Below are 14366 nucleotides of genomic sequence, written 5' to 3'. Positions count from 1 at the left end.
AGACAAAAAATTGCCACCCTCACTCAATTTGAGCCCTGTTTTTATTTTTGTTTAACTGGCCAAGTCAGTTAAGAATACATTCTTATTTACAATGACACCTCCCTGGTCACAAAACCATGTACATTAGTTATATACCTCACATTGTCATAAATGTCCCTCCTCCTCTCAGATACAATGGCAAAATAGTTCACAAGCCTTCTCACATTGTCTGCCACCTGTTAAAGAATCTACTACAAGCCCAAGGTCTCTCCTCTCCCTGGATAGGGACAGAATGTCCTGTAAGGAACACAGTATTCCAGTCGGTCTGACGATAGCTCCATTCGTTTCTACCAAGGAACAGAAAGTCCTTGTTCTAATTCTTGACTAAAACTACACACCTTATATTCAGTATTATGATTATAATAAGATTCATACATTCATACAGTAACAGAGTAGTATTCTGTTTAGTTATATTTCTAAGCTAAATGTATACATAATTTAGGCATTATTCATAAAAATCCCATAACAGTACTGTACTATACTGTACTGAAATATACTACTTGACTATACTGAACTCTACTCTACTTTATTGTTGTGTGCTGTACTCTACTGAGCTGTACTTTGATGTCCAAATTTGTGAAATATAGTTGTCAATGCTAGGTTCAGATGTTGCTCGGTACGGACCAACCACATTTGGTCTTGTTTGGTGGCAGAGCTCATTAAAATAATACCCAAATATGCAAAGGATGATATTTCATAGTTTTACCTTTGTATACCTATTTAGGATACATCACTATGAAGAGAAGGACATTCATTTCCATACTTATGTATTTCTGTGTACAGATCAGGGACCCATGATGAAATTCCCTTGCCAATTACAATTGGTTACAGTTGAAGTCGGAAGTTTACATACACCTTAGCCAAATACTTTTATACTCAGTTTCACAATTCCTGACATTTAATCAGAGGACAAATTCACTGTCTTAAGTCAGTTAGGATCACCACTTTATTTTAAGAATGTGAAATGTCATAATAATAGTAGAGAGAATGATTTATTTCAGCTTTTATTTCTTCCATCACATTCCCAGTGGGTCAGAAATGTACATACACTCAATTAGTATTTGGTAGCATTGCCTTTAAATTGTTTAACTTGGGTCAAACGTTCTGGGTAACCTTCCACAAGCTTCCCACAATAAGTTGGGTGAATTTTGGCCCATTCCTCCTGAAAGAGCTGATGTAACTGAGTCAGGTTTATAGTCCTCCTTGCTCGCACACAATCTTTCAGTTCTGCCAACAAAGTTTCTATAGGATTGAGGTCAGCGCTTTGTGATGGCCACTCCAATACCTTGACTTTGTTGTCCTTAAGCCATTTTGCCACAACTTTGGAAGTATGTTTGGGGTCATTGTCCATTTGGAAGACCCATTTGTGACCAAGCTTTAACTTCCTGACTGATGTCTTGAGATGTTGCTTCAATATATCCACATAATTTTCCATCCTCATGATGCCATCAATTTGATGCTGCCACCCCCGTGCATCACGGTTGGGTTGGTGTTCTTCGGCTTGCAAGCCTCCCCTTTTTCCTCCAAACATAACGATGGTCATTATGGCCAAACAGTTCTATTTTTGTTTCATCAGACCAGAGGAAATTTCTCCAAAAAGTACGCTCTTTGTCCCCATGTTTAGCTGCAAACCGTAGTCTGGCTTTTTTATGGCGGTTTTGGAGCAGTGGCTTCTTCATTGCTCAACGGCCTTTCAGGTTATGTGGATATAGGACTTGTTTTATTGTGGATATAGATACTTTTGTACCTGTTTCCACCAGCATTTTCACAAGGTCCTTTGCTGTTGTTCTGGGATTGATTTGCACTTTTCGCACCAAAGTACATTCATCTCTAGGACACAGAACACATTTCCTTCCTGAGCGGTATGACGGCTGCATAGTCCCATGGTGTTTATACTTGCATACTATTGTTTGTACAGATTAATGTGGTACCTTGAGGTGTTTGGAAGTTGCTCCCAAGGATGAACCAGACTTGAGGCATACAATTTCTTTCTGAGGTCTTGGCTGATTTCTTTTGATTTTCCCATGATGTCAGAGCAAAGAGGCATTGAGTTTGAAGGTAGGCCTTGAAATACATCCACAGGTACACCTCCAATTGACTCAAATTATGTCAATTAGCCTATCAGAAGCTTCTAAAGCCATGACATAATTTTCTGGAATTTTCCAAGCTGTTTAAAGGCACAGTCAACTTAGTGATTGTAAACCTCTGACCCACTGGAATTGTGATACCGTGAATTATAAGTGAAATAGTCTGTCTGTTAACAATGGTTGGAAAAATGACTTGTGTCATGCACAAAGTAGATCCTAACCGACTTGCCAAAACTATAGTTTGTTTACAAGACATTTGTGGAGTGGTTGAAAAACGAGTTTTAATGACTCCAACCTAAGTGCATGTTAACTTCCGACTACAACTGTATGTTACACGGTGTACATACACATCACTTACAGTAGCTCAGTAACCAAATATATATATTTTTTAATCAAAGTGAAGGTGCCATGTCATAGGTGACACCCCATTCTTTCTGCAGACATCTTTGAATTTTATTTCATAGCAGATATTTAACCTGAGGGAGATTTTACTGAAATGTTGTTACCATCTGCACAGATCCTCCAGTAATTGTGTTTTTGTCAAATGTAAATTGTTGATAGTAGTCCTTGTGCATCGAATTGTATGGTTTGAGAAACTTTGAAATCAATGTTTCTTGTTTGGCATACATTTTAAGTCAGACATCTCAGTCTCAATTCATCATTGTGGAATTGCCCATATGTTTCAACAGGGACTGTAAACAGCGAGGCACACGTCCGAAAGTGGAAGTCGTGGCACAGGGTCTCTTGCTTTTTCTCTGAAAACCATATGTGTCTGATTTTTGCCGATGGCACTGATGGTGGCTAACCAGTGGAGATGGATGACTCATAACTCATCCAAGATGAGTGTCGAAAATTGAACTGCACTTGTCAGAGCACATTATAAGTCATGTGCCCATTTATGCAGTGTTCTGTGGAGCATAAGAAGTGGTTGGCAGATTGAGCCTTTAAGGTCAAGAAAGCGAAGTAACGGAATGACCACAATGACAGGGACAAATGGCCCACTAGTTGAATTCACAGAGATTTGAGAGTGGAGGGTTTAATATAGTCACGGAGTAGCTCTGATGGACTTGTATGTTTGTTGTCCGCCAACTGATGTGTGTGCTACTGTAGGTGTATGTTCCATTCTCTTCCCCACTGCTGAAGTTCTTCGTACATTAGATGTATACAATTTTTTATTTATTGCTGTACAATATTTACATGGCTATAATCTACCAAGGTAACGTTAGCTAACGAAACCTGTTATACTATCATCACCGAGAGTCCTGTTGGCTGTGACCGACTGTTTATCCCAGTGACAGAAGTGAAGATTTTATAATTTCCCCTGATACTATGTCAGTTTGTGGGCACACATTGAGCACGGTTACATGCACACAATAATGTGATTATTGTGGATAGTCAGGTTAATATAATAGTTTGTTTAAAACGTTTAAGTTACATGCTTTGCAAGAAGAACAATTTCCCTACTAATCCTGTTTACATGGACAAATCTGAAATCAGGCTACTATTGGTACTTTTGATCAGTGGCGATTTTAGCATGTAAATCTTGGTGGGGAAAAAATAGAAGTAGGACGCATGCCAGTGTACCCGATGTGAAATTGCTAGCTAGTTAGCGGGCTGCATGCTAATAGCGTTTCAATCGGTGACGTCACTCGCTCTGAGACCTTGAAGTAGTTGTTCCCCTTGCTCTGCAAGGGCCGCAGCTTTTGTGGAGCGATGAGTAACGATGCTTCGAGGGTGGCTGTTGTCGATGTGTGCAGAGGGTCCCTGGTTCGAGCCCAGGTAGGGGCGAGGAAAGGGACGGAAGCAAAACTGTTACACCAGCAAAGTCATTACACAACACTAAGCAATACATTAATTGCACTATAACAGTGACAAACAATGCCCACAAACTGTTAGGGCCAACATAAAGCTGTCCCAAAAGCAGTCCCAACACTCGCTACATCTGGCTATCAGTGTAGCCTTGCCTGGCAGCGATACAGTTTATTCTGCCTCATTTACTGGCTTTTCAAAAACATAACTGATATGGCAGACTTGCTTAAACAAACGTGGTTTCTACTGAGAGTTGAGATGTACAAACTATGGCATAAGCGGACAACAAGCGGATAAGAGGCAATCCGTAATTTTGTTTAAGACATTAATGTACAGCAACAGAATTCAGAAAATGGGCCGTTCTTACAGTGTTCTCCTTGTACACCAATCAGAACCGTAGGATAAATAAAGGGGGCGCATATTCAGACAATGAAAGCTCTAACAATATTTGATGATTACATTTATCAAAAACAGGTTATAGACTACATGTGCAACACCGAGTCAGAACTGTAACGTTTGGCAAAATTAAGAGGGGAAAATAGACCAAATTATTAGGGTGAAGCACATTGGCTATTAACAGCTTACTAGACAATGTTGTATTACTTTCTTAGCTGCAGTATACATATCTCCCTGGCATATTACATAATTTATGCAGCAGCATATAAGACATTTTTGGACTCACCTTGTGATGTGCTCACTTGAACAGGAAGGTGGCACGGCGGTCCCATCATGTGCAAAGAGGCCGGATTTACAATTCCAAGTTGGATGACCTTTCAAAATGTATTTTCCCAGTCTGTGCTCGTTTATTCCCGACTTCCCAGTTGCCATGCTTCCTGTTAGCCACTGTCACTGATTCCTTCCAAACCACTCTTTGTTGAATTTGCGATTTCCAACTTGTATAATGTTTATGTCCAGTGGCTGATGAGCACCGATACGTTTTATCTATAATCTCTCTTCATTATTTCTCTTTATATGACAAGGATTAAAAAGGATTTGCCAGTAGATTATCAAATTGATTCAGTCAAAATGACTGCTTGCTAAGATTTTGAAAGTAAGATGTTGACATAATCAGTCCAATCAGCTACTGTACATATAACGTGATTTGACATAATTTTATCTGTGGCCAATGACCTTGAGCCTTCTTGGAAGGGCACTAATTCTATGGCAGGAGCCTAAGGGCTTGAATTTTTGATGTCTACCCTTACTACTTGGCCGTGACGTAGTGTCCCCATGAGTGACAGAACACAGCCAATCACGGCCCCACCACAGAAAGCACTGAGCTAGGCTGAAACACCTGCATTTTGGAGCTGCCTTACTCAAGAAAACAAAAAATGAGACCATGTTTGTCTGCGGCTTTATTAACTCCACGATATATATATTTTACATTGTTTGCAAACTGGTATGTGACTCATATTAATGCCAAAATAACATGCAAAACAGGCAAGCCCCCCCCCTCCATATTTATTTTAGAGTTTTTGCTAAAAATGCGGGGCCTAATACCCTGAATGACAGGTTGCCACTGCTTTTGATAAATGCAGAAAATTGGCAATCAAAATACGTTCTATCACAGTGATCATGTTATTTTTGCAAATACTTTTTGATTCTGAATTCGGTAGGCTTAATTAATGGTAGCTTCATGTGGCTAGTAGGCCTATATGTAGCAAACAGAACAATACCTTCTCACCACTGGGAAACTGTCATTTTCTTATTTAATTTGTTTATATGTTGGCGCAATTACTGTAGTTACCTGTGGTACGGAGCTCAAGTTTAGCCCACCGGAGTATTTCATATCTATTGCTTCTGATATTATGTTGCTCAGAGTGTTGTCTATTTGCAATTATATGTGACATTTGAATAATCCGTTATTGATACTCTTCTTTATATTCCTTGTTAATATGCATCGAGTCCCTATTCGCCAGTCTCTACTCAACTATCTGCATGCGCCTGTTACGTGCAGCTGGTGTGTCTTAAATTGGTCTTCTTAATTTGTTTGTACAGCGTTGGTGAAGGCATAAGGCCAAAATGTGTGCTCCATTCCTTTATATATATATATATACAGTGTATATAAATATATAGAACCTTGCACTTTTTGTATTATTTCGAGCATGGATTAAAATAAGCCTCCTTGGCTTATTCCTTTTCTCCGGCAGCTCCGGACAGATGGGAGACTCAGGCAGCTCCGGACAGACGGGAGACTCTGGCAGCTCATGACAGACGGGAAGTGTCCATTTTAGGACTGCCTGGTGCGACAAACTGAACACTACAAATATACAAAATAACAAAGTGAAACAAACGAAACGGTCCTGTGTGGTAACAAACACTAACGTACTGGTGCCAATAATCACCCACAACTCAAAAGTGAAACCAGGCTACCCGGCCGAAATGGTTCTCAATCAGGGACAACGATAAACAGCTGCCTCTGATTGAAAACCATACCAGGCCAAACACAGAAATCCCAAAACATGCTTGGTCCTTTGGTGGTGGGTGATTCTGTAAATGAGAAAAAAGTGTCCATTTTAATAAGACAAACTGAACACTACAAATATACAAAATAACAAAGTGAAACAAACGAAACGGAACATAGACAACCCACCCAACTCCTGCCCTGACCATACCAAAACAAAGACATAATATAAAGAACTAAGGTCAGAACGTGACAGTAACATCAATAGGTTTAGGCTAGTACATGATATTCAAGTTGTTCCCTGTACCCATCACGAGGTTGCTACAACCTAGTCTATGAATTAAAGTCTAAAATGCAGGTTGAGAGATATTTGAGAAATCAAGGTGACAGACATTGACACATTCAATACCGCCTTACAACCTCTTGCCTGGATGTAGCTGATCTAGCGTGTAAATCATTAGTTCAACAGTTGCAATCGAACAAAGTTTCTATTAAACAAATGTAGGTATGTTTATCCCCGTTGTGTTTAAGAAACATTTTCAACAGAATCGTTGGAATGTGCAAACACTGTCCACTTTCATATAGCTGTGTGATGAGTATAGGTAACATAGCATCCCTCTGTTTGAGATGGGTGTTTGAGTAGGCTGAACTAGCTAGCTGCATTGGCTAAGTGAAAGTGAAAAATAATATGACATATTTCTCTCTCTCTCTCTCTTGCTTCTCTTTCATTTATGAAGAAATGAAACTGTTCAACTATTGTCTTTCTTACTCTTTTTTTTCTTTTTTTCCCACCTTTATTTAACCAGGTAGGCTAGTTGAGAACAAGTTCTCATTTGCAACTGCGACCTGGCCAAGATAAAGCATAGCAGTGTGAACAGACAACACAGAGTTACACATTGAGTAAACAATAAACAAGTTAATAACACAGTAGAAAAAAAAGGGTCTATATACATTGTGTGCAAAAGGCATGAGGAGGTAGGCAAATAATTACAATTTTGCAGATTAACACTGGAGTGATAAATGATCAAATGGTCATGTACAGATAGAGATATTGATGTGCAAAAGAGCAGAAAAGTAAATAAATAAAAACAGTATGGAGATGAGGTAGGTAAAATTGGGTGGGCTATTTACCGATAAGACTATGTACAGCTGCAGCGATCGGTTAGCTGCTCAGATATCAGATGTTTGAAGTTGGTGAGGGAGATAAAAGTCTCCAACTTCAGCGATTTCTGCAATTCGTTCCAGTCACAGGCAGCAGAAAACTGGAACGAAAGGCGGCCAAATGAGGTGTTGGCTTTAGGGATGATCAGTGAGATACACCTGCTGGAGCGCGTGCTACGGGTGGGTGTTGCCATCGTGACCAGTGAACTGAGATAAGGTGGAGCTTTACCTAGCATGGACTTGTAGATGACCTGGAACCAGTGTGTCTGGCGATGAATATGTAGCGAGGGCCAGCCGACTCGAGCATACAAGTCGCAGTGGTGGGTGGTATAAGGTGCTTTAGTGACAAAACGGATGGCACTGTGATAAACTGCATCCAGTTTGCTGAGTAGAGTGTTGGAAGCTATTTTGTAGATGACTTTGCCGAAGTTGAGGATCGGTAGGATAGTCAGTTTTACTAGGGTAAGTTTGGCGGCATGAGTGAAGGAGGCTTTGTTGCGGAATAGAAAGCCGACTCTGGATTTGATTTTCGATTGGAGATGTTTGATATGAGTCTGGAAGGAGAGTTTACAGTCTAGCCAGACACCTAGGTACTTATAGATGTCCACATATTCAAGGTCGGAACCATCCAGGGTGGTGATACTAGTCAGGCGTGCAGGTGCAGGCAGCGAACGGTTGAAAAGCATACATTTGGTTTTACTAGCGTTTAAGAGCAGTTGGAGGCCACGGAAGGAGTGTTGTATGGCATTGAAGCTCGTTTGGAGGTTAGATAGCACAGTGTTCAAGGACGGGCCGGAAGTATATAGAATGGTGTCGTCTTCGTAGAGGTGGATCAGGGAATCGCCTGCAGCAAGAGCAACATCATTGATATATACAGAGAAAAGAGTCGGCCCGAGAATTGAACCCTGTGGCACCCCCATAGAGACTGCCAGAGGACCGGACAGCATGCCCTCCGATTTGACACACTGCACTCTGTCTGCAAAGTAGTTGGTGAACCAGGCAAGGCAGTCATCAGAAAAACCAAGGCTACTGAGTCTGCCGATAAGAATATGGTGATTGACAGAGTCGAAAGCCTTGGCAAGGTCGATGAAGACGGCTGCACAGTACTGTCTTTTATCGATGGCCGTTATGATATCGTTTCGTACCTTGAGCGTGGCTGAGGTGCACCCGTGACCGGCTCGGAAACCAGATTGCACAGCGGAGAATGTACGGTGTGATTCGAGATGGTCAATGACCTGTTTGTTGACTTCGCTTTCGAAGACCTTAGATAGGCAGGGCAGGATGGATATAGGTCTGTAACAGTTTGGGTCCAGGGTGTCTCCCCCTTTTAAGAGGGGGATGACTGCGGCAGCTTTCCAATCCTTGGGGATCTCAGACGATATGAAAGAGAGGTTGAACAGGCTGGTAATAGGGGTTGCGACAATGGCGGCGGATAGTTTCAGAAATAGAGGGTCCAGATTGTCAAGCCCAGCTAATTTGTACAGGTCCAGGTTTTGCAGCTCTTTCAGAACATCTGCTATCTGGATTTGGGTCAAGGAGAACCTGGAGAGGCTTGGGCGAGTAGTTGCGGGGGGGGGCGGAGCTGTTGGCCGAGGTTGGAGTAGCCAGGCGGAAGGCATGGCCAGCCGTTGAGAAATGCTTGTTGAAGTTTTCGATAATCATGGATTTATCGGTGGTGACCGTGTTACCTAGCCTCAGTGCAGTGGGCAGCTGGGAGGAGGTGCTCTTGTTCTCCATGGACTTCACAGGGTCCCAGAACTTTTTGGAGTTGGAGCTACAGGATGCAAATTTCTGCCTGAAGAAGCTGGCCTTAGCTTTCCTGACTGACTGAGTGTATTGGTTACTGACTTCCCTGAACAGTTGCATATCACGGGGACTATTCGATGCTATTGCAGTCCGCCACAGGATGTTTTTGTGCTGGTCGAGGGCAGTCAGGTCTGGAGTGAACCAAGGGCTATATCTGTTCTAAGTTCTGCATTTTTTTGAACGGAGCATGCTTATCTAAAATGGTGAGGAAGTTACTTTTTAAAGAATAACTAGGCATCCTCAACTGACGGGATGAGGTCAATGTCCTTCCAGGATACCCGGCCAGGTCGATTAGAAAGGCCTGCTCACAGAAGTGTTTTAGGGAGCGTTTGACAGTGATGAGGGGTGGTCGTTTGACTGCGGCTCCGTAGCGGATACAGGCAATGAGGCAGTGATCGCTGAGATCCTGGTTGAAGACGGCGGAGGTGTATTTGGAGGGCCAGTTGGTCAGGATGATGTCTATGAGGGTGCCCTTGTTTAGAGATTTAGGGTTGAATCTGGTGGGTTCCTTGATGATTTGTGTGAGATTGATGGCATCTAGCTTAGATTGTAGGACTGCTGGGGTGTTAAGCATATCCCAGTTTAGGTCACCTAACAGAACAAACTCTAAAGCTAGATGGGGGGCGATCAATTCACAAATGGTGTCCAGGGCACAGCTGGGAGCTGAGGGAGGTCGGTAGCAGGCGGCAACAGTGAGAGACTTATTTCTGGAGATAGTAATTTTTAAGATTAGTAGTTCGAATGGACCTGGAAAGTATGACATTACTTTGCAGGCTCTCTCTGTAGTAGACTGCAACTCATCCCCCTTTGGCAGTTCTATCTTGATGGAAAATGTTATAGTTGGGTATGGAAATCTCAGAATTTTTGGTGGCCTTCCTGAGCCAGGATTCAGACACGGCAAGGACATCAGGGTTAGCAGAGTGTGCTAAAGCAGTGAGTAAAACAAACTTAGGGAGGAGGCTTCTGATGTTGACATGCATGAAACCAAGGCTTTTTCGATCACAGAAGTCAACAAATGAGGGTGCCTGGGGACATGCAGGGCCTGGGTTTACCTCCACATCACCCACGGAACAGAGGAGGAGTAGTATGAGGGTGCGGCTAAAGGCTATCAAAACTGGTCGCCTAGAGCGGTGGGGACAGAGAATAAAAGGAGCAGATTTCTGGGCATGGTAGAATATATTCAGGGCATAATGCGCAGACAGGGGTATGGTGGGGTGCGGGTACAGCAGAGGTAAGCCCAGGCACTGGGTGATGATGAGAGAGGTTGCATCTCTGGACATGCTGGTTGTAATGAGTGAGGTCACCGCATGTGTGGGAGGTGGGACAAAGGGGGTATCAGGGGTATGAAGAGTGGAACTAGGGGCTCCATTGTAAACTAAAACAATGATAACTAACCTGAACAACAGTATACAAGGCATATTGACATTTGAGAGAGACATACAGGGAGGCATACAGTAATCACAGGTGTTGAATTGGGAGAGCTAGCTAAAACAGTAGGTGAGACAACAACAGCTAATCAGCTAGCACAACAACAGCAGGTAAAATGGCGTTGACTAGGCAGGGAGGGTCAGATTAACTACACACAGAGACTGAGTGGGGCTGGGGCCGACAGATAAAACATAAACAAGCAGAATGGAGTACCGTGATTAATGGACAGTCCAGCATGCATCAACTATGTAGCCAGGTGATCAGTGTCCAGGGGGCAGCGGTGGATGGGGCAGGGAAGCTGGACTGGCGAGTATTATCCAGGTAAATAAAAACTGGCTGGCTGTGCAGAAGGTAAAGCCGCTAGCAGTGGCTAACCATGGCTAAATAGCTTGTAGCTAGTTAGCTTCTGTAGGTTCTTGAATGTGTTCTAAAAATTAAAAATAACAGCAGATTCCGTATCACATTGGGTGAGGGAGGTATAATCGGGAGGTATAATCGAATTAAAAATCGAAAAGAGATTGAAAGTAAATATGGGTCCAGTGAGTGGTTGGGCTGGCTGGGGACGCGGCGATTCAGACAGTTAGCGGGCCTGTGCTAACAAGCTAACAGTTAGTAGGCCGGGGCTAAACAAGCTAGCAGTTAGCAGACCGGGGCTGAGCAATTTGAATTTACCACAGTGGACTCCAATCAAGTTGTAGAAACTTCTCAAGGATGAACAAATGTTTTGCTTCGTCATTATGGTTTGTTGTGTGTAGATTGATGAGGGAAAAAAGGATGTAATCCATTTAAGCTAACTACTCACCACGTTGTATGCACTGCAGTGTTAGCTAGCTGTAGCTTATGCTTTCAGCACTAGATTCATTCTCTGATCCTTTGATTGGGTGGACAACATGTCAGTTCATGCTGTCTATGGAAGGGGGTGAGAATGGGAGGGGGTGAGAACCATGAGCTTCCTAGGTTTTGGATTAAAGTCAATGTACCCAGAGGAGGACGGAAACTAGCTGTCCTCCGACTACACCATGGTGCTACCCTACAAAGTGCTGTTGAGGCTACAGTTGACCTTCATTGCAAAACAGTGAGTTTTAATAGTGATGATGCCATGGCCTGTTTTAACATTAGGTACAGTGCATTCTGAAATGTTTAGACCCCTTATTCTAAAATTGATTAAATCCTTTTTTCCCTCATCAATCTACACACAACAAACCATAATGACGAAGCAAAACATTTGTTCATCCTTGAGAAGTTTCTACAACTTGATTGGAGTCCACTGTGGTAAATTCAATTAATTGAGCATGATTTGGAAAGGCACACACCTGTCTATATGAGGTCCAACCAAGCCATGAGGTCGAAGGAATTGTCCGTAGAGCATCGAGACGGGATTGTGTCAAGGCACAGATCTGGGGAAGGGTACCAAAAAATGTCTGCAGCATTGAAGGTCCCCAAGAACACAGTGGCCTCCATCGTTTTTAAATGGAAGAAGTTTGGAACCACCAACCTCTTCCTAGAGCTGGCCGCCTGGCCAAACAGAGCAATCGGGGGAGAAGAGCCTTGGTCAGGGAGGTGACCAAGAACCCGGTGGTCACTTTGACCGAGCTCCAGAGTTTGTCTATGGAGATCGGAGAAACTTCCAGAAGGACAACCACAGTGGAGGGTGCTGAGGGGAGGACGACTCATAATAATGTCTGAAACGGAGCGAATGGAATGGCATCAAACACATGGAAACCATGTGGTGGGGATGGAAACCATGTGTTTGATGTATTTGATACAATTCCACTAATTCCGCTCCAGAAGATACCACAAACCCATCCTCCCCAATTAAGGTACCACCAACATCATGTGAATAACCATCTCTGCTGCACTCCACCAATCAGGCCTTTATGGTAGAGTGGCCAGACGGAAGCCAATCCTCAGTAAAAGGCACATGACAGCCCGCTTGGAGTTTGCCAAAAGGCAAAGGACTCTCAGGCCATGACAAACAAGATTCTCTGGTTTGATGAAACCAAGATTGAACTCTTTGGCCTGAATGCCAAGCGTCACATCTGGAGGAAACCAGGCACCATCCCTACGGTGAAGCATTGTGGTGGCAGCATCATGCAGTGGGGATGTTTTTCAGTGGCAGGGACTGGGAGACTAGTTAGGATCGAGGAAAAGATGAATGGATCAATGTACAGACAGATCCTTGATGAAAATATGCTCGAGTGCTCAGGACCTCAGACTGGGGCGAAGGTTTACCTTCCAATAGGACAACGACCCTAAGCACACAGCCAAGACAACGCAGGTGTGGCTTCGGGACAAGTCTCTGAATGTCCTTGAGTGACCCAGCCATACCCTGGACTTGAACCCAATTGAACATCTCTGGAGAGACCTACAAATAGCTGTGTAGCGACACTCCCCATCCAACCTGATAGAGCTTGAGAGGATCTGCAGAGAAGAATGGAAGAAACACCCGAAATACAGGTGTGCCAAGCTTGTAGCGTCATACACTGGAAGACTGGAGGCTGTAATCATTGCCAAAGTTTTTTTCAAAAAGGTACTGAGTAAAGAGTCTGAATACTTAGCAAAAAATGCAAAAAAATTGTTTTTGCTTTGTCATTATGGAGTATCGTGTGTAGATTGATGGCTGTAACTTAGAATAAGGCTGTAACAGGGATCAAATACTGTACGAATGCACTTTATGCCTAACTTGGTGTCTGAGGGTTTTAAAAATAGGAAATATTATTTAGACTATGTGTGGGCACATGGATACGTTGCAATTGGAACAATGCATATTTTATAATCATTTTGAATAAGGCTACATCTGTCTGTAGAAACTTTGAGAAATTATTACGGAATTTAAAATTGTATTGCTCTCCAGCACCTAAAAAAATGTGCTCTACACCATGAACGGGAGGGGGAATGTTGTGTGTATGGGGTGGGCGGGTTATCCATGTACGCTACAGTGTCCCGCGAATGTCTCGCAACATCATCCTGTTGTCCTGCCTTTGGGTATGTTAGCTAACCCTTCCCTTTACCATAAACCCAATCTTAAACCTTTTAGCCCTAACATTAACCCTTTAACCTTTCTCCTAAACTTAACTTTAACCCTAACCCTGAGCCTAACTAATGTTAGCCAAATATCAGACATTTCACAAATTCGTAACATATAATTGGGGCGACAGTTAGCGTAGTGGTTAGAGCACTGGGCCAGTAACCGAAAGGTTGCTAGAACGGAACCTTGAGTTGACATGGTAAAAATCTGTAGTTCTGCCCCTGAACAAGGCACTTAACCCACTGTTCCTAGGCTGTCATTTTAATTTAATTAAGAATTTGTTCAAAACTGACTTGCCTTGTTAAAAAATTGTTTTGTTTAAATTAATCAAAATACATATTGCAATTTGTAACATGTCATATGAAATTACTGATGGACATCCACAAATGAATACATACCATACCAAATGTAACATATCATACTAAACGGAGTGTTTGAATTTACATACAGAATAATACAAAATGCCCTGCGACCATGTTGAGTGGTGGGGAAGAGAATGTAACATGCCCCTACAGTACAGTTGCACACACATCAGTTGATGGACTACAATCATCCAAGTCCATCGGAGCTACTCTCCATCCACATTAAACCTTTCTGTCTCAAA

Source organism: Oncorhynchus masou, chromosome 12, assembly GCF_036934945.1.
Source record: "Oncorhynchus masou masou isolate Uvic2021 chromosome 12, UVic_Omas_1.1, whole genome shotgun sequence".
Taxonomy (NCBI): domain Eukaryota; kingdom Metazoa; phylum Chordata; class Actinopteri; order Salmoniformes; family Salmonidae; genus Oncorhynchus; species Oncorhynchus masou.
The sequence above is the reverse complement of the archived record's forward strand: the minus strand, read 5'-3'. Positions refer to the sequence as shown.